Genomic DNA, 24,232 nt, shown 5'->3' on the forward strand with positions numbered 1-24,232 from the left:
TGCTAACCGTTAGCAGCTGAGGAGGGGCCCTCTGCAGGGTTTTTCTTCATGAACTGCTCCACTTTGTCCTTTTGAAAAGTTAGAAGTTACTGGACTTGCTGATGGATGGCTCAGAGAGGTTGCTGCAGCACTCCAGTGTGTATCTCAGAGAGGGAAGGGAAGGAGGGAGGAGGTCTGCAGGTCAAAATGTCCATGGTCATTTCCTGCTGTCACCCCTTCTGCAGTTCAAACTATTGAAGCCTTACAAGAGAGAGAGGTTTGAGTCTAAATATATAAGACTTACAAACCATCCTTTGAATCTCTTCTTTTAATGTTTGAGGTTGCTTTTTTAAAAAAAATCTTTCTTTTGGAAATAACCATAATGAATAACCAAAATTGAGGCTTGAGGGAGAGAACATGCAAGTCAGAAACTAAAACCCAAATCTGTCTTTTCATACATTCATTCAGGAAAGCATATCACATATGCATACTGTTTTCTGTGGGGAAATGAGAGAGGGCCTCTTCTTTTGACTTCTCCACATCCATTCATTTACTGTTACAAGTATTTTGCTATACCTACCATCTCTTTTCCAGGTTCTCTAATTTCTATATTCTAAATTTTTGTCTCTAAATTTTGTGTGTGTGTGTTACCTCACAGGTGCAGTTGTTTGTACGTTGTAAGTTCCCTATCTCTCACTCCAGTCTTTTTGTAAAGCCTCTTGTCAATTGGCTTATTTCATCAAAAGACACTTTCAGTCCTTTTACCAAAAAAGTTCTGCTGAATTCATTATTTTTTTCTAAAAGCAACAAGTGTAAATACTGACGGTTGGAAATACTTTGGCAGTACATCACAAACATCAGAGCATCTTGAACAAATGCCATGGTGAAATTCTCATTTAAATCACTAACCATTAAGAAACTATTCATGTGACAAAATTTCTGCTGTAAAAGTAGTAGTTGTGTACATATGAGCTTTGTATCACACCACAAAGACAGGATTTACATGAAGCGCTTATTCGTTCCTCATATGATATTAGCTTATGTCAAATGTGTTGTGAGGCGAATTCTGAGGAATGGTTTTCGGGGAGTTTTCAGTCTGAATTGCCTTTGTTAGATCAGCTTGGACATCTGAGTGGTTTTTCAGTTCTTTTGACAATGGCTTTGTTAATACTTTTCCTTCATAAAAATAAGTGTAGTCATTAATCCAGAGTAGAATGTCTGTTTTTTAATTATCTTTATATAAGAGAATGTTTCTTTCACTTAGAAAAATGGTGTATCTGTTTGGGGATGGTGGTGTATAAATGGAGAAGGGTGGCTGTATATATCAGCCCAAAACACTTGCAAGCCCATAAGAAAAAAATCTTTTCCTGTAAGCTGCCCCTTGTTCATGCTCCTTTTATTGTAGTACAATCACAAACAGAGTCCTGATCCCTTCTCTGGGTAGCTGGCTTTATTAAAAAATCATATGAACAAGGCCGTGTTATTGAAAATGCAATCCAGTGGGTCTACCTCAGGTTACTGCTTCGGTAGTCAGCCCTTGAAAATCCTGAGAGAGGAATGATTTGCAGCCCTTTTTCTGGACATCTGTAGAAGTATTTAAAGACTGCTGTAGGTATCTATTTTGTCTTCTGTTACAGGAATTTTAATGAGTTACATTTCTCACTTTTTTTTTTTAATGCTTGGGCTCCTGAGGGTCCATCCCTTGCATTGGTAGCATTTGAGACAACTTGTCTCTCTTTCTACCTGATTTACATACTACTATCTGTTTAGTGGGGCTTAGAGCTGAATTAATTCCATCCAAAAGCATCTATATTGACTCCCTTGTGGTTGCCTGTGGCTGGCTCGTAGAAGAGAAGCAGTAACACGAAAGGCATCTTTGACGGTTTCTGTTAATATAGGCCTCTATAAAATGGGGAATGGGACAATAACATGACAGGCATGAAGAAAGGAGAAGGGTACCTCGGACTTATCTCCACTTAAGTGATGTTTCAAATGTTTTTGTGGCAGACATAAGGTGCAGTTATGATATGAACTACATATTTTAACATCCCCAAACTAGAGCGCTATCCGGTTCCCAAAACACCTCTGCCTTTTCAGCCAAGGAAAATTCCTTTCATCAATAGCATTAGATATTTCCTTAGTGACTTGGCTTCTTATTCACTAATACACAAAGCAGTGATCATACATTAATAGAGGGAATTTCTGTGATTGCTGGAAGCCCAGGAAAACCAACTTGATGGTGATGGAAAAGAGAGAGAGAGCTACCTATCCTCTGGACTCAAAATTATTTTCCTAGAGCAATGATCCACAGCTTTCCAGGAAGTCTAGATAAAAATATTAAGCAAGTATTGTGGGCAGAATCACACTTACCTCTACCTATTAGCCTGTGGTTGCAGCCTCAGGTTTTAATTTCTTCTTGCCACGTAGCATTGGAGGTTTAGTTTTGAAATTAGGAATGCATCTCTACCAACGTAGCTGTTAGTTCCTGAGGATGAACTAAATCTAATTTTAAGTGCAGTACTAATGCAGTAGTTGTAGCACCGAGCACAGCAGGGATGACGGCCCGGCTGATGCCTTTGCATCCGCCGTTGGTTTTCATGCTATTGTGCCAGCACTGTGGGGTGTGCTGTACCTGGCTAAAACCTAGCCCGACTATAAAAATGGCAGTGTAAACACAAACCTGTTGTCATCAAAAAGATTAAATGCTATACTGGAAAAAAATTGTAATGTCAGCAAAGTGAAAGAGTTTCTGCAGATTTTCTGGGAGGAGAGTTCTTTGTTCAGGAGATAATTTTGTACATCAAATGATGTTGTATCCATGTTTTTAAACAAAAAAATTAAAAATAAGGAAGAGGTAACATGATTTTACTCCTTTAAATGGAAATAGAGTCATTTGGGAAATAAATACCACATCGTAACTTCATGATGCCTGGTAAACTACAAAATATCATAAAACCAAAAGCCTAACAAACACACCAACATTGCACTTAGACTGTACTTTCTACTTCCCAATTAAATAATGTGTAGCTATGAATAAGAACCGAGCTGGTAGAGGTAAATATTATCATTAGTGATTGAAATTGTGCTTTTTCTGGATAATGCTGTATTAAATGTCACATAAATAGATGTAACAGTGATCATCTATGGAGTATTAAACTATGAATTGTGATATGTATAGTTGTGGTATAAGTGTTGCAGGGGCCTTAATCAATGAAGTTAAGTTAGAATATAATGATATTAGGTTAGTAAAATTTCCTGTGTGATTGTACTGATATAACTTAATAGATAGATTTGAGGAGAGCAGACATGAAATGCAGGGTACAGAGTGTGTCAAGAAATAATTTTGCTTTCAAGATTTAGATGTTTTAGACCCAAATCACAGAGGGAAAAATCAAAATCTCAAAAATGTTCATGAAGTAGTCGTCTTTTGGTAGTGTTTAATAAGAAATGTTTCACTGATTTGGGAATGTTTTGTTTAGGTGTTTGACATGTTTTCTTTCTTTAACTGATTTTATTCATTTACGTAAATTATTGTTTTAATAGCAAAAATCCTTTCAAGTAGATAAACTCAACTTTCATTTTGAGATGGATCGTTTCACTGAACCTTCTCATTCTGCTGTTTCTGTTGATGCAAGTTGAAGATTTTTTTTTAGTGAAGAATGAGAATCCATGAAAGTCGTAAGCTTTTGGAGGAGGCTAGCCAAGCCTGGCATAGTTTTATATTTTGAGGATATGTTTTTTCACCAAAGTTTTTTCCTTTTTCTAAATAAATTGCACTTGAAGATAAAAAGGTGGCAAGAATTCTGCATTTACCTTAGTGTTTGCTCATGAGAGGAAGAAGCATCCTGGGTTTCCACGTGGATCAGAGCTGCGGAGGCAGCCAGACCCCAGCTCCCAGCCCCATGAGGCTGTTCCCACCCGCAGCCAAGCAGCCTGCAGCGGCTGGCTCCCGGGAGCAGGGGGACGTGGGAAGAGTAGCAAGGCTGGGCTTACAGCAGCTCTGAAGTGCTAACATATGCTGCGCACCATTGTCTGCACTAAAAATCACCGTCCGTGTCATTCAGCCTCTTCAGAGGAATTTAATGAGGTGTGAGCTCTTACATAGTTTGATCCCAGATTATTTGCAGATGCAGTCATTGTAACTGAAACTCTTCAGCCAATGGATTTAAACAGTCACTAAATAAGTTACCTTTTTAAGAAGTTAAAGTCTTTAAATCACTTGCTTGTACTAAATAAATACAGTAATTTAGAAACAGTGAAATGCTGAAGTATGGTAAAGACCATGTTCATCCCCCATTGCTTCTGTCTGACTTGTACAATGTAGGAAAACTTGGCAGGTCGTGTTGTTAAACCTTCCTGGTGCAGCCTTACACCTTCCTTTGCAATAACACAAACAAACGTTATGACATTTAGGGTGCAAGCATTTAGTATGTGTGGATGCAAAGATATAGTTGAGATTGCATATGTTTAATATGAAGATCTTGCCTGTGTGACTGAGCTCCAGCAGTAAAATCAGCACTTAAGAAAAGCTCTGCGCTAGTTTGCAATAAGTTTTTTCTCAGGATTGAACTCCTATACAGTCACGTAAACAGCAATATTAGAATTATCTGCAGCAATGCCATCTTGTGATTCTCAATAATATTACACTTCTGATTAAAAGCAAACCAAACAAAAATCCCAAGCAAACCATACTGTGTAGCCAGCAGGTTAGAAAGGGACTGGGAGTTATCGCAGTATATACTAATTATGGTATTTCAGCTGAGCAAGCTGCGTTTCTTCCATTCTTTGGAACATCTGACAAAGAGAGGTCAGGTATTTTATAGGAAATCTCTAAGGGGCTGCCTAGCCAATAAAAAGAAACTGCAAACAACATTAAAAATAGACTTGTGCCAGGCAGAATTCAAAAATAAAATCAAAGCATGCGAAGAAGGACACTGGAACTGACTGTATACCAGCTGTTTCCAAGCTTTCTTGGATTCCTTAGAGCTGTCCTTTCAAAGACCATTGTGTCCATAAAGAAACAAGGATTTAGGATTTGAAGTTTGATTTCCAGTTGAAGCCAGGATTCATGTCTGGAGAGGTTTCTGCATCTGTGTGAAAAGTAAGATATTGCTACAAAGGCCTGAAGAAAGACTAACTTAAGGTCTTCATGCAAATGTTCAACATTGATGCAGATGTTGAATCTTAAAATAGACGTGAAGAGTGTAGAAAACTATTTGACAAAGAATTTACATGGTTCATTTCCTCTGTTTCCCTGAGTAATCCTGAAATACATTCTGCTTTTGGACCTACTATCAAACAGCTTAAACCAGCACTTTAAAATGTTTTTCTTTACTAATGAGGAGCTGACCTTGAAGGAGAACTCAGTTTCTAATTTCAGAGGCATCTGACTGTAGCTAGAGCAAGTTTCATCTTGTCTGCCCCAGAAGTCAGTTTTATGAATTTTAAGCTCCATATCACAAACACACACATTTAGGATACTCATGGAGCTTTTTAATGAGAGCAACTGAGAACAGAGCTCTTGCTGGAACATTTCTAACTGACTTAAAGCATGATGCAGGCACTCATGGATGTTGCTCTGATAGAGTTGCCTGAGATGGAACATACGTGAGATGTGAGAAGAGCCACATGATAAGGCCAGTTATACCCAAACCTTTGACAGGTTGCACTGGGTCAGTTAATACGTGGTGCAGTTTTATGCCAGTTGAGAACAGGAATTGAAATAAGCCTAGTAAGTTTTTGGATTTCACTTTTTGGATGTAAAATCTGTATGTCTTTGAGGCCTGAAAAGCTTGGATTACTGCAAGAAACATTATACAAGTCCATATTTTAAGAAGACTTGGTAGTTATAGCTGGTTCACAATGGAACTGTTTGGTAAGTGGTGTCAGATAGTGGAAAATATTCCACCAAGTCTTCATCATCTTCACTTGTTCATACTTGTTTCTCTCTGAGATTAAGAATATTGAATTTAAACTAAAATTCTAAACAGTTTGGTCCTTGTCTGTCTTGGAGAGAGACTGCCTGAGGCATTCAGCCTAGAACTGGGTTTTCTTTATAATTCCACTTCCCTATCAGCACTTAAGGAAAGTGCTCAGTCTTTGCAATTTCAGATAAGGTTTGAGGTGACATGCTGAACTTCAGGGCATAGGGAAAGCTCAGAACTTCCTAATGAGAAAGAGTGAGAGAAAGAATTTGTTGAGTATGGCCTATTTGGGTTTTTTTCCATCTCTGAAAAAAAGTCAAGCTTTATGGAGTTACAGATGGTCTCCAATGTTAAAAAATGGAAAGAAATGCAGGAAATAAAAGACCTGTAACATGCTTGGGTATTTAGTATTTGCTCCTTCTTCTTCTTACTCTACATTTGCTTAATATGTTTCTAAACTTTTGGACTAAGAATCTTACTGAGATAAGAATATGAGAAAGATTTAATCATTAAAAACCATAATCTTAAAATGTCTTGAAGGAATGTGTTAATCTTATTTTCCAGACGTTTCCATTTATTTTGCTCAGATAATGCTTACTTGTGCAGATGACTTCTCTGGTTGTCCAAACGACTTGTCCAGGTGCGGTTTTGAATATTTCCAAAGCTGAGAATTCCAAGTGTCTCCAGGCATCCTCTTCCAGGGCTTAACTACTCTCAGTTTGATGAAACATTTTCTTATATCAAGAGGAATTTCCCATGTGTGTCTTGTGTCTGTTATCTCTTGTCCTTTCTCTGTGCACATCTGACAAGAGTGTGGCTCAGTCATCTCTGCAACCATCCAGCAGGGAGCGGAAAATAGCGATTACATCCCCCTTATCCCTCTCTTCTCCAGGCCCAACAAATCTAGCTCTCTCAATCTCTCCATGTACGGTGTGCCTGAACTCTCTCAATGTCCCTCTCTGTCTTGTCCTGGGAAGCCCCAGACTGGACACAGCACTCCAGGTGAGGTCTCACCAGCACTGAGTAGAGGGGAAGAATCACACCCCTCAAACTGCTGGCTATGCTAGTACTGCAGCAGGACCCCTGGGACCTTTCCTGGTGCTGGGAATAGAATGACCATAAGACTTGATGATTTGGCAGTATAAAATGAAATAGAAAAAAAATATGGTTCTCACTGGAGAAGATCTTTAACAGAAATCTATACTGTTCCATAAAAAGACCTTTTAAGGAATTTATCTATCTAATGGCAGCACAAATGAAGAGGTCACTGTGATTCTTTACTTATGAAAGTTTCCATATTTTGTTATTTGCTACAGCATTTTATTAGCTTTTTATGAAGGAAAATGATGCCTTTTGTATATGTCTGTATAGAATGTGCTTAAATACATTCTGCCATAAATTCCTTTGCTTTGATTGTATTGCATGCACTGAAGTGACCATCATTAAAGGTAAACATATTCACGTAATTGTCTCTCACTGAAGGAGTACGGATCATATTTGGGTTTAAGGTATGCTTTTGCTTCAGGCTTGGCGTGGGTATTCACAGATGCAGCAGTATCTAGAGATTGTTTTTGGTGTATGCAGAGCCCAGTTAGATGGAGACTGCCTGTGCTGAGTGCTGGTCGAACGTGGTGAGGCGACTCTGGTCCCATGGTCTTGCACACCACTCCTACCAGTGTGCATGTACTTTGTATCTCTACCCTTGTTGCAGCCATGCTCACATGGGTGTTCAAAGCCTGACTGAGACAAAATAACACTTGATTTACCATAACAAACATACCGAAAGGTATAACAAGCAAAACAGTAATTTGAAGTTTGCTATGTTGGCTGAGTATTCTTGCATACCTGAAGTTTCATTAGCTGAGAATTACTGGTTTTTAAACTTAAAAACAAACATGAAACTTCAGCAATTTTTTCCACAGACCAAGAAGCTGTGGTAAATTATCTGTCCTCTCTGCTCATTGCTACAAGGCATGTCTCCTCTATGCTGTGAAGCTCGGGCTGGCTGATAGGTCTACCCCAAGTAGCGCAGTGATATTAGCTCTGGTCTGAAAGCAGCTTAGCCTGTAACCTAACAAGTTAGCTTAGGTGCAGGGCCCTGCTGATGTGACTTCATGGCGTGTGGTTCCAGCAATAGCCCTGACTCTCCTGGCTCATGTGTCTGTGTTTCTGGGGACAATGTTTTCTGACTTGCCTGACTTGAAAGCAGAAGTAGACAACACCTTTGAAATATGAATGAAATTACATCACAAGGATTTCCCATAGTCATGTTGGCTTATAATTACACCCTGATGTGTAGAATGTGAAGCAGAATATGAGATAAACCCCGTGGTCTGTTTCCACTTACCATGTGAGTTGGGAGGACAGGACAGCCTTTACCCAAAATGTTCTTCTCAGGGACTGGTGACTGCTCTAAAACAACAGAACTCTGAGCATTAGGTATACGTTCTCCCTTAGCTGAGATACCAATGACAAATGAAGGGCAAATTATTCAATTTTCACTTTACAGAGAAACCCACCTGAATCTGTTCCTTGTTCTGTCTTATTTCTAATGCAATGTTTCTGTGATGGTGGTGACAGAAATGAACTGAATCCGTAAGCCAAAGACATACCCCAATTTATATAACACAATCACATTTTCAGTAATAATTCCTACCATTTTCCTATAACAGCCTAATATTGTAGTTGCTTTAACTGCAGTTGCCTTTTGGGAAGCCAGCCCTAGGCCTCTTTCCTGAGTGGCTACGCTTAATGTGGAATCCATAAGTGCATAAAAATAATTCCGGTCTTGCTTTCTAGGCTGTGCTACTGTCCAGTCTTCAGCATCGTGTTGCCACTCACCTGCAGTAAGTTTCACATAATTCCTTTAGGACAAACCTGAATATGTTTGTTGTCCTCAGATAATAATTACAGAGCTCTCTTGAGCCATAGTGTTTTCCAACTTACAGATGAGCTGTTTGGCCATGGTGGACTTTTTTAAGTGACTGAGTGATTTTGGTTTTTTAAGAAACTAAGAATTTTTAATAAGTTTATTTAATGAGTACAACTCTGCAGGGCCCCTCTTGTACTAGAGCAGCTCATCTGGAGCCATTATACTTCATCATGTCAGTAATTCCCATTTCAGAGTTCAGATATGATGTATTAGGTACTGGATCCAGTAAATAATTACACATTTTATGCTTGCTAAATACGTGTTTATGCAATATTCCAGCAGTAATTGGCTCTTTGAAGCTGTGGTGGACTATGGGGTGCATATATTATTAGCAACTTTTTGAAACACAGGCTGCCTTTTTTCTTTAATAGTACCATGGATAAAGCCAAAGGAAATGTGGCAGAAAAGAAATCTGTACATTAAAAAAAAAATACAGAAAGTCCAAAGTATATGCAGAAATGTAATTTGCCCTTATTATTTCTTGTGATTACACAGATCTTATTGCAGTGCTTCTTACAAAGCTCAATAACAAAGCACAATACAACTCAAATACAGGGATCTGGAAAACACCTAGCGTTATTTTCAAAAAGGAAAAGTCTAGCTGCCGTTACAGTCTAATACTACTTTTTATCAAAGGCACACTGTAGGCAGATGCTGATAATCAGTTCTAATGCTGCAACCTTTATCTGGCCTCTGGAGGGGGGAATGGATGTTTTGGTCTTTGGAAATTGCTTTCCCTTACTTAAGTTGACTTTGGTCAGATGGGAGAGTACTAAATTGCATCCCACTTAAAATGCAGTAAGCCATCTAGGCAGAACAAGTCGTAGTTGCTCTGATCAAGGATTTGAGCTAAGCTATCAGAGGAGAAAAAATAAATAGCATCCCCGAACCTTCTACTCTGACAGATCTCTTGTTAGTTCTGTTGCAAAAGACACCAACTTTTTGTATCAGTACAATCAAGAAAATGGTGGCCTGAGAATCATTCCTTTTGCCGTAATGTTTTTTTTTCAAATAAACTCTATGTTTAGCTAAAGTAAAATGTAGATCTCTATCCCTCTGGGAAGGTTTAGATGAAAGTCAGAATGTTATAATAGTATAACAAAATAAATGGTGGCAGACTTCTTGTTTAAACAAGCCAGGATATTTCTGTTTTGAAATTCCTCGATCTCTCAATTTCTTTAAACTCTGTTAGCAGAGCATGTTACCCATAATTCTGAACTTTGGTAAGAGTCGGATAAAATGGTGCCCATCTGGGGAAGATGGGGGGGAAGCCGTTGTCTTAGTAGATCAAAAACAAGCTATGTATAAAATCAAACCCAACCAGAAATTATTAGCATTAATCTGACTGCCTCAAAAATCTTGAGAAAATCTGCAGCTTTCCACTTTGCATGAAGCATGATTTTCACCAAAGTGATAGAATTAGCGGACTCCTGGTGCAGCAGCTTTATGCTGTGTTATCTCACACAGCTCCACGCACTCTTATGTGACATTTTACCATTTGCCATTAAAAAAAAAAAAAACTATGTAGAAGGAGGAGGTATTAGCACAGAGACAGAGAGGTGGGGTGAGGGGGAGTACATGTTCTGTGTTTCAGGTAGGTTGTAGCACGCTGCTGACAAGGCTGTGGTACCTGTGTGGGAAGCTCTGGTACTGTGGTCTGCAGGTTCCTGCTCTGGCATGGGCAACGTCACTGGTTGTCGTCTTATTGACTTCCATGGGAGCTGGCTCTGATTGTACAAATCACTCTTTACAACAATTTTCCCCTCTTTGGGATGTTGCTGTGGGGAAGCTACAGCATGCAAAACATGATGTTAATGCACAGCTAAGGCCAATGCTCACTCTCTTTTCAGGAAAAGGGAGGCAAATAAGGGCAGGAAGTTCTGAGTTAAGGTTTCTAATACCAACATTTACCCTTCCCAGACCTTCCTCTAAGACTTTATCCACAGCTGATGAGCTGCATCAGGTTAGGACAAAGTATAGTGACATTCAGTTTAAATGGACAGTTTGTGTTTAACTTCACGATAGCTACCTGTGGGCCTAATACTTAGACAGTTATCATCCACGCTGATTGTCCAGCCCAGTGTAAATTGACATCTGCTCTAATGCAGTGTACTTTCACAGATTAGATTTAGCATTATAAACCAGAACACCCTCCCATAATCTGATTTATCTTCCCAGTCCTCCCCCTTTCTAGACTTCAAATCTGTGCTACAGTCCTGAAGGCCTTTTTCTGATTTTTGTCAGTTGAGACTGACGTGCTGAGAATGTAAGTATATATTCCCCTTAGAGAGAGTATGTACAGTTTAGGTAGTTGAGAAGGCTCACACTGAGTACAAAGACCGGTCTTATGTCCTGTGAGCTCTGGTTGAGTAATGGCTGTAGGATGATGGGGTACTGAGCCTGCAAGCACATGAGGGGGTGGGGGGGGATTTTCGGTTTAATAAAAAATAATAGCCGTCCCTACAGATCTCAGGGGACATGCACCAAGGGAGCAGTCATATGGCTGGAAATCAGCAGGAGTCAAAGTAGTTTTTACTTTTATTCTTCCTTTTTTCCTAGATCAACAGTCCTTTTTTCATTGAAGTTGATGGTTAAGGAAGACGGTGTGGGAGACAGGACAAAGAAGAAACTAATTCTGAGTAGCAAAGTTGGTCTCGACTAGTTCTGTAAAACAGAAATGTGCCCTGCACTTCAAAAATTACTAATTGCAATAAAATGAAGGATCAGTAATGCCTTTCCATGTGTGAATAGTTGATGGTGAAGAGTAGATGCACAAAAGCTTTTACTTGATTTTTTCTAAGATGCTTTGTCTTCTTTTTATTCCTTCAACATGAATGACCTGATGTGGAGACTAGATGGAGATGGTATGCTATCTAGCATGTTTTATTGATGCTGTTTTAATCCACCAGTGTAGCCAGATTTTAACACTTATTTTAGAATATGTTTGCTCTTTGTGATGAGTCTCCAGTTCCCCTGCAGGCAGTGGATGTAAGAGGAATGTGAGATGGTCATCAACATAATGCCTTCCAAAATCCCTTTGTTGTTTTCAAAAGGCTGGCATAACTAGTGAATGGAAAATAATGAACATGACAGATAAGAGTAGGCATAGGATAGAAATCTTAAATAGCTTTGGGAATGTGTGAGACTGAAGCAGCAAAGTGTTGGAATTTCAGCAAGTTAGGTGAAGAGTAACTTGTTCACTCACTCATTTTCTCTTTCCCCAGTCTGTTTTATAGATACATTTTTTAGTATTTTAAGTACAATACTGAAGATCGGAGCAGTCTGTTACGCTGCAAAAGTAAGGCAGATATTTTTTTAAGAATTTGTTGCAAACTTTGCTAATTGAGGGTCTAATTGTAAAAGCTGCTGAGTGTCAGCTGCCAGCACTGTAGAATCAGCTCATAATTTCCATACATCTCATGTCACAGAAGCATCCGGCTCCTCTATTTCACTGCAGGTGCCTTTACTACAAGAAGAGTCTGGGTCAGGGGTATGAATCTGTTAGAATCCAGTTTATGATATTTTTAGAAGATACAAATGTAAGCAGTTCTAGTCCTTTTTCTGATGAGCACTTAAATCTCACAACAAGATTCTAGAGACTAATATAAAAATGGCTTGTAAAACATAATTTCTAGACAATCTCTAAAAATGATGGCGTTTGTTATCCATTATGCAGCTAGAAAATAAGTGATTCTGGGGAATGGCAGTGAGGTTAATATTGACACTTTCTCTAAATTGTAGGGAGCAGAAAATTCTGTAGCACCGGAGCAACTGATTTTTAACCAACGCCTAGATTGCTTTCTTTTGTGTTTATGAACAGAAGAGACAGAAGGGACAGCTCTACCTTCTCTGTCCGCCCCACCATTAGTGAGGAGATCGTGCTCAATGGGATGAAGTGGAGCAATTGCGGGTGCCTCGTGTCTGTTGTCCATAACATTGTGTTGTCTGTCACCTCATGCCTCACTGAACTGACCACTGCCAGCGTATTGCATATACATGTGCTAACTGACAACACAAAAGGAGCACCTAATTGTAAGACTAAGATGTCTCCATTAAAAAGATTATGTCCATTTCTGCTCCAGCCATGTGCACTTCCCTCCAGCCATCTGTGCTTTCTCCTCCTTATTCCATGATATACATGTATATCCTTAGCATCACCTTTGAAGAACTTGCAAGAACTAACTTTTCTAGCTACTGCTGAAAATAAAAGGAAACATTATTCCAGCTTCAGCTGGCTACCTCTCTAGCATGCATGGAGGGGAATTAGGGACTCTCTTAAGGTGGCCTTCTGGCCAATGCCTATATGCAGAAGCATGAGGAAGCCTTTTTATCCCAAGCCAGAACCCGTGTAATTGCAAAATATTGCTAATTACTATCACTAATCTCTAAAAATATACAGTGTGGTTATCGGACAATATCAGTGTAGTGATTCTGGACATGTGATATAAATCATGAGTATGGGATTAGGCATACTCGCCTGATCTAGACATCCAGTTTCAAAACCACTTTTCCTTTTCTTACTTTCAACATGATATTTACTTCTTTGGGGCTTAAGGCGTTGTCAGCTTCTGATACTAAAGTGCACTGGCTGCATTGGCATCATCTGGCATCATCTTTTATATCTAAATTTTCCACCTGAAAAATCTATTATTGTTATTGGAGCATGACATTCTGCTTCTTATGGGAGAGAAAGAAGCCAAGGGAAATTATTAATTCAAGTTGTCAGCAATATCTAGCTCAGTCGTATTGTTATGAGAAACATTTTACTTGTAAAATAAAACTGGTGCATGTTTGCTTTTTGATAATGTAGCAGGAAGAAGGGGGCAAGGAAGGTTACATCCTTTCACCAGGGTTGTTTGTAGAGATTTTGCAAGATGCAAATTGGCATACATTTTCCTCAAAGTGCAGTAAATCACAAAGTGATGGTTTTTCATGAGGTGGGGGAAAGTGTTGCATTTCTCAAATTTGCTTAAGTAGAAAGACGCTTCACCTTGCAAAAATGATAATGTCAATTAAATCATTGTGTAGAATGAGGCCTGGAAATGTTTCATATGCTGCTGGTGCACCAGTCACCCACCAATCACCTTTCCATTATTCACTTTAGCTGTTTTGCTGGTTCTTATCCATTTGTGTGCTTCAGATATGTCTCTGTAAAGAACTCTGAATTTCCTTCACTTTGATTCATCTTTGCTGTCACTGCAGATTGCTGATTCTATCTCTACTGAATCCATATTTTAATACTTGGCTGATGTTGCTGAAGACAACTGGCCTGTCTTCTCCTGGAGTTATATTTACGCTCTAGTTTCCCTGGCTCACTCCCTGATGACTCCCCACAATAATCAAGCCTGAGCTGTTAGGCATGTTTGGCAGAAGTGGTTAGCTAATGAAGATTTGTTTGGGGACAAGCAGCAGCTAATGGGATAGCTCATTTACTTAATAAAATCTGCTGTTTACTAACTTTTATCTGATGACCTCTACTCATGGCAGTCACCTCATTTCTCCTAGGCCATTTATTCTGCTTTTTACAAGTAATGGCTCTCCAACCATTTTGTAATACTCTTTTTGAGGAGAATCATTGATACAGCTGTGCTTATTTTCATCATATAACTTTTTATCTTTCACCTTTTCCTGCCTATGAAAAATTCAGATGTCTTTTAGTTTGTCAGCAACACCTCCAGCAACAGTCAGACAGCAGACTTTGCCTTGTACTAGCTCTATGGGATTGTTATTTTCACAGAAATTGAAGGACTACCATCCCATAATGCATATTTGTTTTCATCTCTCCCTACTGTGAAAATTTTTTAATCATTCATGGCTACAACTGTCATTGTTTCCTTTAAATTTTGCCTCTGTGTTAATTTTCTGGTTTCTCACGGTTGCACCCTTCTGATCAGCATGGAGGGGAACTCTGTGCATACACAGTCAAATTCGCCATTGGACAAACTGGGTAACACCAGCAGACAAGTGTCATTTTTAGCTGAAAAAGTGGATGTGTTACTTCCACGACTGCAGGAAGTGAAAGAGAAAAGGAGAAGACAGTGTTACAGCGCTGCCAGCTTGAAAGTTTCCTCTGGGCCCCTAGTAATAGATGAGATTTTTTTTTCCTTCTTTTCTTTTTTATGCTTTAATTAGTGATTATTTTAGAGTTTGGAATTACAGTGAGGCCATCTTGGCATATTCGATATTGTAGGATGTGTAGCATTGCCGCTAAGACCAGTCGTGAACTGTAAGATCATGTTTGCAACACCTATAATAAAAGAAATGGGGAGATTAGCAGAGCAGACTGCATTTAAGGATAGAACATTGCTAACCTAGAGGCATACTAAATGCAATTCTTTTTTCTTACTTTTTTTAATCATATATAATTATCTTTCAGACAAGCCATTCCCCTTCATAGATTCTTCTTTTGTTTCCTTTTCCTTTGGTTCTATTTCGCCTTGCTAATTTGAATAATTATGTAGCAATTCTGAATTTTGGAAACAAGTGCCCTCCACTGAGAAGCTCATATAGTTGTGCTCTTGGTTCCTCTGTTACCTAACTCGGGCATTAATCCATGGGCCAGCAGTCTGAGCCCATCACAGTTTCATTGGTGCTGAGTGTTTCACTGCACTTAACACCGAGGGTAATCCCCCCGCTTTCGTTAGTCTTCATAGCCTATTTCCTATTTGTGTTAATAAGTCATTCATTTCTTCTCAATATTGTTATTTCAGTTTATTACTACTGTCTCCAGTTTTGATAGGTAATCTTGAATTAGGTAGCACTGAAAAGGCTGTATCCCAAGTCATGAGTTTCTTGCATAAACAGAGGCACACATGCACAGAAGTACTACTTTATGATAAAACTTCAGGAATCTGATCCACAGTGATGTGATTGCTATTGCCGATTGGCAGCAGTGCAGGGTTTTGCATCATGCTAGATGCAAACCATTGCAGAGAAGTTGGCTTACAAATATATTGCTTGAGATTTAGAGTCCTTTTGCATTGCACTTGCCGGGGACAAAACGCATGTGTGAAATTCAATAAGTTTACTTTTTGAAAATGAAAAGTTCTGTTAAAGTGGGTAGTGGGCTTTTGGAGAAGTGCTGGCTAGGGGATCCCAATTCATCCATCCTTCACAGAGAAAAACTGCAAGGTTTATCCTGCCTGGTCATCCACATCTACATTTTTCTTAACATAGGAACTTCATTTTTCATACGCTAGATCAAACAAGCAGATGATGCGAGTGTGTTGCCTCTTACCACTTAAGGAATTTAACAGCGGAATAATAGCTAATTCTTCATCCTGCATATAATTATGGCAAATTCTGCTGAGAGGATCAGTTTTCTCTGGTCTCCATTTTCTCTTTATCTATTCATATTCAGCAGGAAGCTTTGCTAGTAATCTGACTGGCTCAATTCCACATAATGATTGTTCTTTTACAAAAATCTCTTTTTGAACAAGTTGTTACAAACACAGTAAAATTACAGTATATTGTGTTCTTTCAACTTATAGATTTAAAAATGTTAAGAAATTTATGGAGGGAAAATAAGGCCAGTTTTTCATTCAGATGCATGGACTGTGTGGCAGAGGGTCAAGTTTTTTAATAACTGCATACAAATGTGCTGATTTATCTCATTCGATTGCCTTCAGGGAGCCCTCATTTCATTAATGGGCCAGGAATATCCATAAGAATCTAATCCAGCACAAATACAAAACTGTTAACTAGGTTTAAACTAAATACAATTACCTTTAAGAAAAAAACTAGATCGATATGAACAGCAGTAGCATGAATTGAGCCTAGTTCTGATGATCTGAAAAGTTAGGAGCTAATCCCTTTTTTTCTGTTTAGGTATTCTGACTGAAATGTTAAAATTTCTTACTGAACACTGAAGGCAGCACTGTTCTGGCAGCTGAAGTGAATTTTGCCGTGAAATAAAGACACACTAGATTATCGTCTGTGGATATCAGATGGAATGCTATTATTTCCTATCTTTTGAACTTAAGCAACTGAGGATATCTGTGAAATCACAACAAAATCACCTAGGTGTATTTAGTGCTAGTTCCTTCATAGTCTGAATGCTTCACAGGCTGTGATGTGTGATCATGTGACTCTGTAGCTGCAGCCAAGACACAGCTGCAGCAAGTGTTGAAGATAGATAGTTCCAAGGAGTGAGGTTGATCTGGGTGTAAACTGCAAAACAGCATGAACCTCACTGCTATGTCCTTTATCTTTCATTTTCTGGAAGTCATGGAACTGCCATGATACCATCATTCCCATCATTTGCAAGAACAAAAACTTTTCTCGGAACATTTAGAAAAACAGAAAGACGCGCTTGGGAAATAGCTGGTAGCGTGCACTGTGGCAACCATAACGGAGGCCATTATCTGCTGCACCTCCTGCTTCCAAAGAGACTGACATCTGATCCTGGAAACAGTATATAAAATGATGAGTTTGATTTAGAAGACTAATAAAATATTTCAACAGGTGCTTTGCTTTATTTGACAATGCCCATTCTATTGCAGAGGCTGAAAATTTATTACTAAACAATGCTTATTTTCTTGAATGCTGTTGTTGTGCCTCAGATTTGTTAATTTTTATTTTGTCAGCTTTATTCAATCTTGAAAGATTTTTTTCATGTACTTTCCTCTTTAAATTACTTGCATCAAATGATGACATTGTTTCTATCCCTAATTTAGGGTACAAATTGGTTCTAGGCACAAAGTTCCAGTCTGAATTCACATTCCCCTAAAATACACATACTTATGGTTTTGACAAAGGATCGTTTCAAACTAAAAATAAATAAATGACAACTCCCTTGGAGGTAAATGCAAATCTGGAACATACTTTTCCAAAAGACCAGTGACTGAAATGAGACCAAGCTGCTTCCTCCTCCAACAGAACTGTTCTTTGTTAGCATAAGCATTACGCTCTGACAAGCGGTACTGGAGCTCTTTGGCCCTTTCTGTTGGCTCAGGTGGAGATCGTTTTTGCAGGACTTAAGTACAACTGGTTTTAATTATGCATGTATGCCCATGTTGGAACAAAGCAGGTGACATACAGCAAATAGCTAATGCTTTATTCCAGAGATCTTCACTTAATGGGTGAATGCCTGGTGAATTTTGTAGCAAGTATTGCTGCCGGGTAAAAAGCAAAATGCAAACATTTGCTGTCTTCCATGCTTGTCTTTAAAAAAGGAAGATAATGCCTAACATGCCTAATGATATAGTTTTCTTTCAAAAGCTAAAGCTTTCTCACAGGCTGAGAAAAAAAATTGCTCAAGCAGCACACCATGACTATGTATTTTGTTTTAAAAAAATTGTGGTGACATTTTCCCCAGAGACCTTGGAAGACAGATGCTCCATCGGAGGGCCAAGTTTTTGCCTAAGCAAACTGGCCCTGGGGGGATGCAGGAGCAAAGTATCAGGAAGACAAGCCAGTCACCTCATAGGATAGCCATAGATGACTCTACCCACCCACCCTGAAAGACACACAGAGCTCAGCCCATTACCTGCAGGGCTTTTCTGCTCCAGCCAGAGAGCTGAGTTTCTCTGTGGCTACAGGGAGCTTCTCGTGTCTGAGATTTCCTTTGTGGTGTCAGTGTGGATAGTGAATACTCAGGACAAATGAAGGTACCAGAAGAGAGGGCATGGGCCTGTGTCTCCTTTATTCTTAGTACCCAGCTGCTGACAACCCAGGAGTAAAGAATAAGGGACCTTGATTCAAATTAATATGATGCAATCCCTCAATATAGCAAGAGAGTAGATGAGTTGGGGAGTAGAGGGGTTTGACTGAAACGGGAATATATGGAGTTTGTAACAGGAGGATGGACAAGGAGCCAGAACAGCACTATAGTAAGCCTGGGACTAAGGAGGGAAGTGACAGGCAAATCAAGAAAACTGAGGTGGGAAGCCACAGAAGGAAAGGTGTTAAACTGGGATCTCTAAGAAGACCCACCACAATCAGAGACAGATCCTGCTGGGACCTTGAGGCTGAGAACGGGGATGTATGACAGGACCTCAAGTCTGTTGATGTTTTGAGGTAGATCAGCCTCAACCTCTTTCTTATTGTGAGTTTCTCAAAAAGGCCCAGAGAAGCTTTTAAACTCAAAAAGATAATTTTACCAGACTGTTACCTGAAGTACTTAATTTTTAAAATACAGAAAACTCAAAACAGCTAGGCAAGGCAGCATAGAAATAAAGGCTAATGAACACATACCCACTTGCCCAGTGTGTGCTTGCTTCCAGGCTTGGCTTCATTCAGCTCAGGGGCTTTCTGAGTTGCATAAAATGCTGCTCAGTCTCCTCTGCTTCCTAAGAAGCTTTTCTTGTAGCTGCCTTCGGGCCTGTCAGCGTCTGCTCTTCTCAGCAGCCTGGACGTGCTGCAGGCTCCATATGCTCCCATCTCTGGACCCTTCTCTTCCTGACCAGGCTCTGTGCTCCCTGTGAAGAAGCATCTACTTTCTCCAGGGGATGTCCCCTGTTACAGTCATGCTCTGCTGAGAGGAACATATCACACAGACCAAGAACAAGTGTGTGAAGTGCGTACTGTCCCTGTCAAGGGAAAAGGAGTGATCCGACGGAGTTAGGATATAGGGGAGACAGAGAAAGTGAAAAGGGCTTTGGTAGTCAAGGGGAAGCGTATGCCAAGGAGAGGTAGAGCTGGGTGAGAAGCTAAAGTGAGGAAATGGGACTGAGTAAGGAGCCTGAAACCAGAAGCAGGGCGTGATGGCTGGGGTTGTTGGAGGGAAGACCAAGACTTGAATGGCCAGAGAGTGTCAGGGCAGGGGGATGACACCTGAGGAATGACTTGGAACAGGAGAGTGTGCCTGGGATTACATGGAAGGGCTGGAGAAGGATAGAAAAGGGAACAAACTGGAAGAAGTGGAAGAGAAAGGTGCATGCCTGGTGAGGAGCAGCAGCAGCATGTGTTCCCGCACAGCACACTTCCTTCAGGACCTGGTATGGGTTCCTGAGGTTTCTGAATCTTCTTCATCAGTAAATATCCTCAGGAACATGTGTCACCCCTTATGCCACAGGTACACCTGGAGCATGACAGCATGCTCCTGCTATCTGTGACCCCTGTTGCTTAAAACAGCAGAGTGAGGTGGACTTCTGTCCCATTAATGAAATTTGTGATTTTCAACATAAAATTTTACAATGGGAATTTCTCTTTTACTTTGTTTTCCCACATTGCTTTTTTATAAACACAGGAAATAATACACCCAAAATTACTTTAGAAGAGCATGATTAAAGTTCTCAACTCAAGCATTCATTAAGTAGAAAACCCTAGACTTAAAATTACATGCACGGTCTTATTTTGGCTTCACTGTGCACATATTCTATGTCACAGTCCTTAATTATGAGATCTCATACTATATTTTCCAGAGCATGCCTGCCTGCCTCATTTAGGGAACAGAGTGAAATGCGCTCAGGAGATAATCAGGGGTTGTCTAGGGATAAGAACTAAAGGAAGCTGTTATCTGGTGAACCCAAGGTTGATTTGTTGCAGAAGTCAGAAGGTGTATAGCAAATGAGGCTGGGGAATTGCAGTGATAAAAAGGATGGTTTCGTAGTTAAGTGCATGGGATGCTGCCCTGAAGATCTGGATGCTCTCCTTGTTTCCAGCACAAAGCTCCTGTGTGATGCTACACGAGTCATTTTAAGATTTTTTTTTCCCCTCGGATGTCTGCTTACCTTACGTTCCTTGTTTTATCGGTTTCCGGTCTGAGACTCAGACTTGATTTGTAGAAATACTGAGGTAGAACTGAAGTCAGTGAGAGCTCTCCCCTGAATATAGGAGGTGATGTACTCTGAAAAATTAGATAGTATCTCAGATTGGGCACTTAAATTGTAGGTCATCCTAGCTTTGACTGTTCTGCATCTCATTTCCCCACCTGTGAAATGGGAGTAATTAACCTCCCTTTTCCTTGGAGGGGTGCTTTTAAAACACAGTTATTTTCCTGAAAGAAAAGGTTAGCCACCAAGGAAAATAGTAATTCTGTCTACTAGGTATGGTGTGAACTGTAATTAGTAAATCTGTGATGGGACTGCATGTTGAACGAGGAGGAAAACCCAATGTATGACAGAGCTGCTAATCAGATGAGCACTACTTATTTTCTCTACTGAATTAATAGGCATTTTGTGGGGCAATCATCAAGGGGGGCTAAATTAAGGTTTATGGGTTGTAATTTCTTACATTTTGAGTACAGGGCATTTATTTTTTTTTTAAGATCCTCTAGGAGGCATGTACATTTGGTGCGAATCTATGGCTATATAGACTATTAGAAAAGTTGATAATATACATTTGATACCTAATCTTCTGTTCGCTGATTTCTCCCCCACCCAAATTTAGTTTAAATTGTAGCTTATGCCACTGTGTGTGCGTTTTCCCCAGGATCTCTTGTACATGTTTTTTGTAATCAGTCCCATTCATAATGAGAGCTGTTCTTTTCCTTATTAGTCATTTTAGCAATTATTTGGAATTCTTTTATAGATAGAAAATGCACATGGAGCTAAGCACTGCTGGGGGTGCTATAGCACCTGGATAGCTTTGAGAGTTTCATCCACTATTTAAACACTTGCAGAATTCAGTGTCTGTATCTGTAGAACACTTTTGTATGATATCTGTGCAGTATTTAAGGCTCTACAAATGAATCACAATAATAAAATTACAAATATAAAAAATTAACTATTATTAAAAATAAATTGATGGAGACTGAAAAATGCTGGAGCAAGCTAGTCCTATAAGCTTCTATCATTTTTGCCTTTGGGTTTTAAGTTATCTCACACAAATGCACTACAGTACATTGTAAACAAGGCTAAAAATCAAATGCTTTAGAAATGGTAAATGTATTGATAATTAATGTTTAAAAGCAAGACTTCTACTGTAATATGCCAAACATCTTTGTCTTTCAAAGAGTTTCCAGCCTTAGCCTTAATACATCCCCAAAATGTTTCCTCCTTAACCTTGCCTTTACCCCCAGAAATATTTCCTCTTCTTGAAATCCAAAACAGCAGTGACAGCTCTTCTGCATGTTAAAATGTCATTACTTAAAATCTGATATATCATATCCCTGCAGGCTCAGAAACTGGAGCTTTATATCACTGCAGAGAGTTGATCTCCAGCTGCCTAATTTTTCTGAGCAGCTGCTTCTTTCAAATCCTGTAAGGATCTGATGTATCAAAGTTAAAGTTGTCAATTCCTGGCAGGAAAAGCTTTCATAAATTTTATATATATGTTAGTTTTAATGTTCTCGAAGCTTGCGCCATACAGAGTTGAGCACATAACAGGTATGCAAGAAATGATTCTGCGAAAACTGAAACTCTGAAATATTTTTCAGGCGTTCTCATAATATGTTTTCATTCAGGAAAGACGCAGCTACAGAAGACTTGGGCTAGTCAAAACTGACACCCCTAACATTCAGTGTGTACTTTTAGTGGTAGAATGTAATACAATACGGTGTTAACGACAAAATGTGCTGCTTGCACAGCTGCCCTTTTCATTGATTTACTTGATTTCAATAATACTGACAAATACCCCTGTCCAAAATTGCGTTTCATAACACGCTATAAACGATGCAATTTAATCTCAGCAGCATTAAGGGGGTCAATTAAACAGAAAGTCAAGCAGCCAGCCACCTGTTAAATCCCTTTGCTGTCCCCCTATCAATCTAAAGAGGATGCTCTGAGGCTCGCCCAGGGTGCTGGGTTTTTACAGGGGGTAAAAGCCCGGGAGGTCCTCCAAGGGGTGCCAGGCAGTGCCAAGCCCTCCAGGAAAGCGTCCCTCCATCCCGCAGCCACCCTGCTCAAGCACACCAGCTGCCAGCAACTGAGGCTGCGCTACTGGGTTTGGTGTCTGCCAAGGTTGTTGAGTTTTGACAGATACTCTGACAACACTAATCATGAGTTTGGTGTTAAAAGCTTAGAATTTGACATAATGATAGCCCCTCATGTCTTAACTGAAGTTTCTAAAGCTACTTGGAAATGGCAAAGGATGACATCTTCATAGATTTTATGACAGCCAAATGATATAATACATTCTTTCTTGGGTTTTGTGGAAATTGAGTATCTAGACCAATGTCTATCATTAAACCATTTTTCTGCAGATAACTGTCATATTAACTATGAATGCAGTCAATAAAGGGTTCCTTTTCTGCAGAAAAGCAAAATACACTTAGGCTATCACAATGTTGCAGTTTTTATGTCATCTAGGGTCATTTTAAAATTATTCCAGATTTAAATCAGTCGGGACAGCTAAGTGTATCACTATGCAATATCTGATGGGTTTAGTGTCGCTTTTAAATTCTGTCGTTTCGGTCACACCCTCCTCCATATTGCACAGTAAACAGATGGTTCCTCAGTTAGGTCATCATAGGTATTGATATATCTCCATAGCAAATAACAATGTGCAAAGACAGACCTTTGCATACATCTTTGCCAGAGGTTATCCATGCTGTATCCCTGATTCACTTAATTGTTCTGGGGGTTTTTTTGGAAGCAGCATAAGATGAGTTTAAGCTTGTCTTTGAAAGAATAACTACATCAGTCCTGCAGCCTAAATAAATGTATTTATATCAAGGATCACACTGGTGCTTAAGCATTCATCTTGATTTAGAAAGGAATAGGCACGTCGGGTGGGTTGGAATTCTTGTATTTCTCTTAGTCATACCAGCTAGGTTGTCTCAGTAAATGTAGCGCTTGGGCTTTGACTGTCTTTTTGAGAGGCAACCTACTAGTTTCCACTAAGAAACATTGTTTTGAATGATAAGCAGATGTCTCGTGGGTGTGAAGTTTTGCTGAGATTAGAAATAATAAAGGCCCAAATGTTCCACATCATTTCACTTCATCTTGATAAGTGGAATGAGTCCTGAAAATCCACTGTGGAGAAGAGGTAACTAAATAAGTGATCTCTATGACGTGAAAAAGGGAATCAGACCGCTAGCCAATGTACAGCATCATAGCTTTTTTAAGGCAATATAGCTAAACCAATTTACAAGCAACTGACAAGTTGCTGCAATTTGTAATATTTGTCATTCATTTTCGTCTAGTGACTTTGTGGAAAAACAATAACAAGCAGATTATGTGTGTCATGTGTTGTCCTGAAGTCTGACAGATTACTTCTGCAGGCATTAATTTTAATATTTTCAGATTTTTTTCTTCTGTAGTTATTTATGTCATTTAACTTCTCCCTAAATTATCTAAGCAGGAGGGGTTAATTTTGTGAAAATCTTAGAATCTATCCATACATTCATCCAAAAATAGTTGCACTTGTGTTGGGTTTAACTCTCAAAAATTACTCCATAAACCTTTTTCAGACTGGACCTCTCCAGTGAAAAATACATGAAAAGTGTCGTATGGCCATTTCTGAAAGTTTTGCTCCCTTCCCACTAAGGAAAAAAGATATATTTCTTTTCTTGATC

The 24,232-nt window shown here is 39.4% G+C and overlaps 1 protein-coding gene across 2 annotated transcripts in view; it reads left to right on the plus strand.

The window, feature by feature from the left end:
* The window catches only part of DLGAP1 (DLG associated protein 1), a 410,611-nt gene that overhangs the window by 315,625 nt on the left and 70,754 nt on the right, over positions 1-24,232 (plus strand). The window lies entirely within an intron of this gene.

This window comes from Dromaius novaehollandiae, chromosome 2 (assembly GCF_036370855.1).
Source record: "Dromaius novaehollandiae isolate bDroNov1 chromosome 2, bDroNov1.hap1, whole genome shotgun sequence".
Classification (NCBI taxonomy): domain Eukaryota; kingdom Metazoa; phylum Chordata; class Aves; order Casuariiformes; family Dromaiidae; genus Dromaius; species Dromaius novaehollandiae.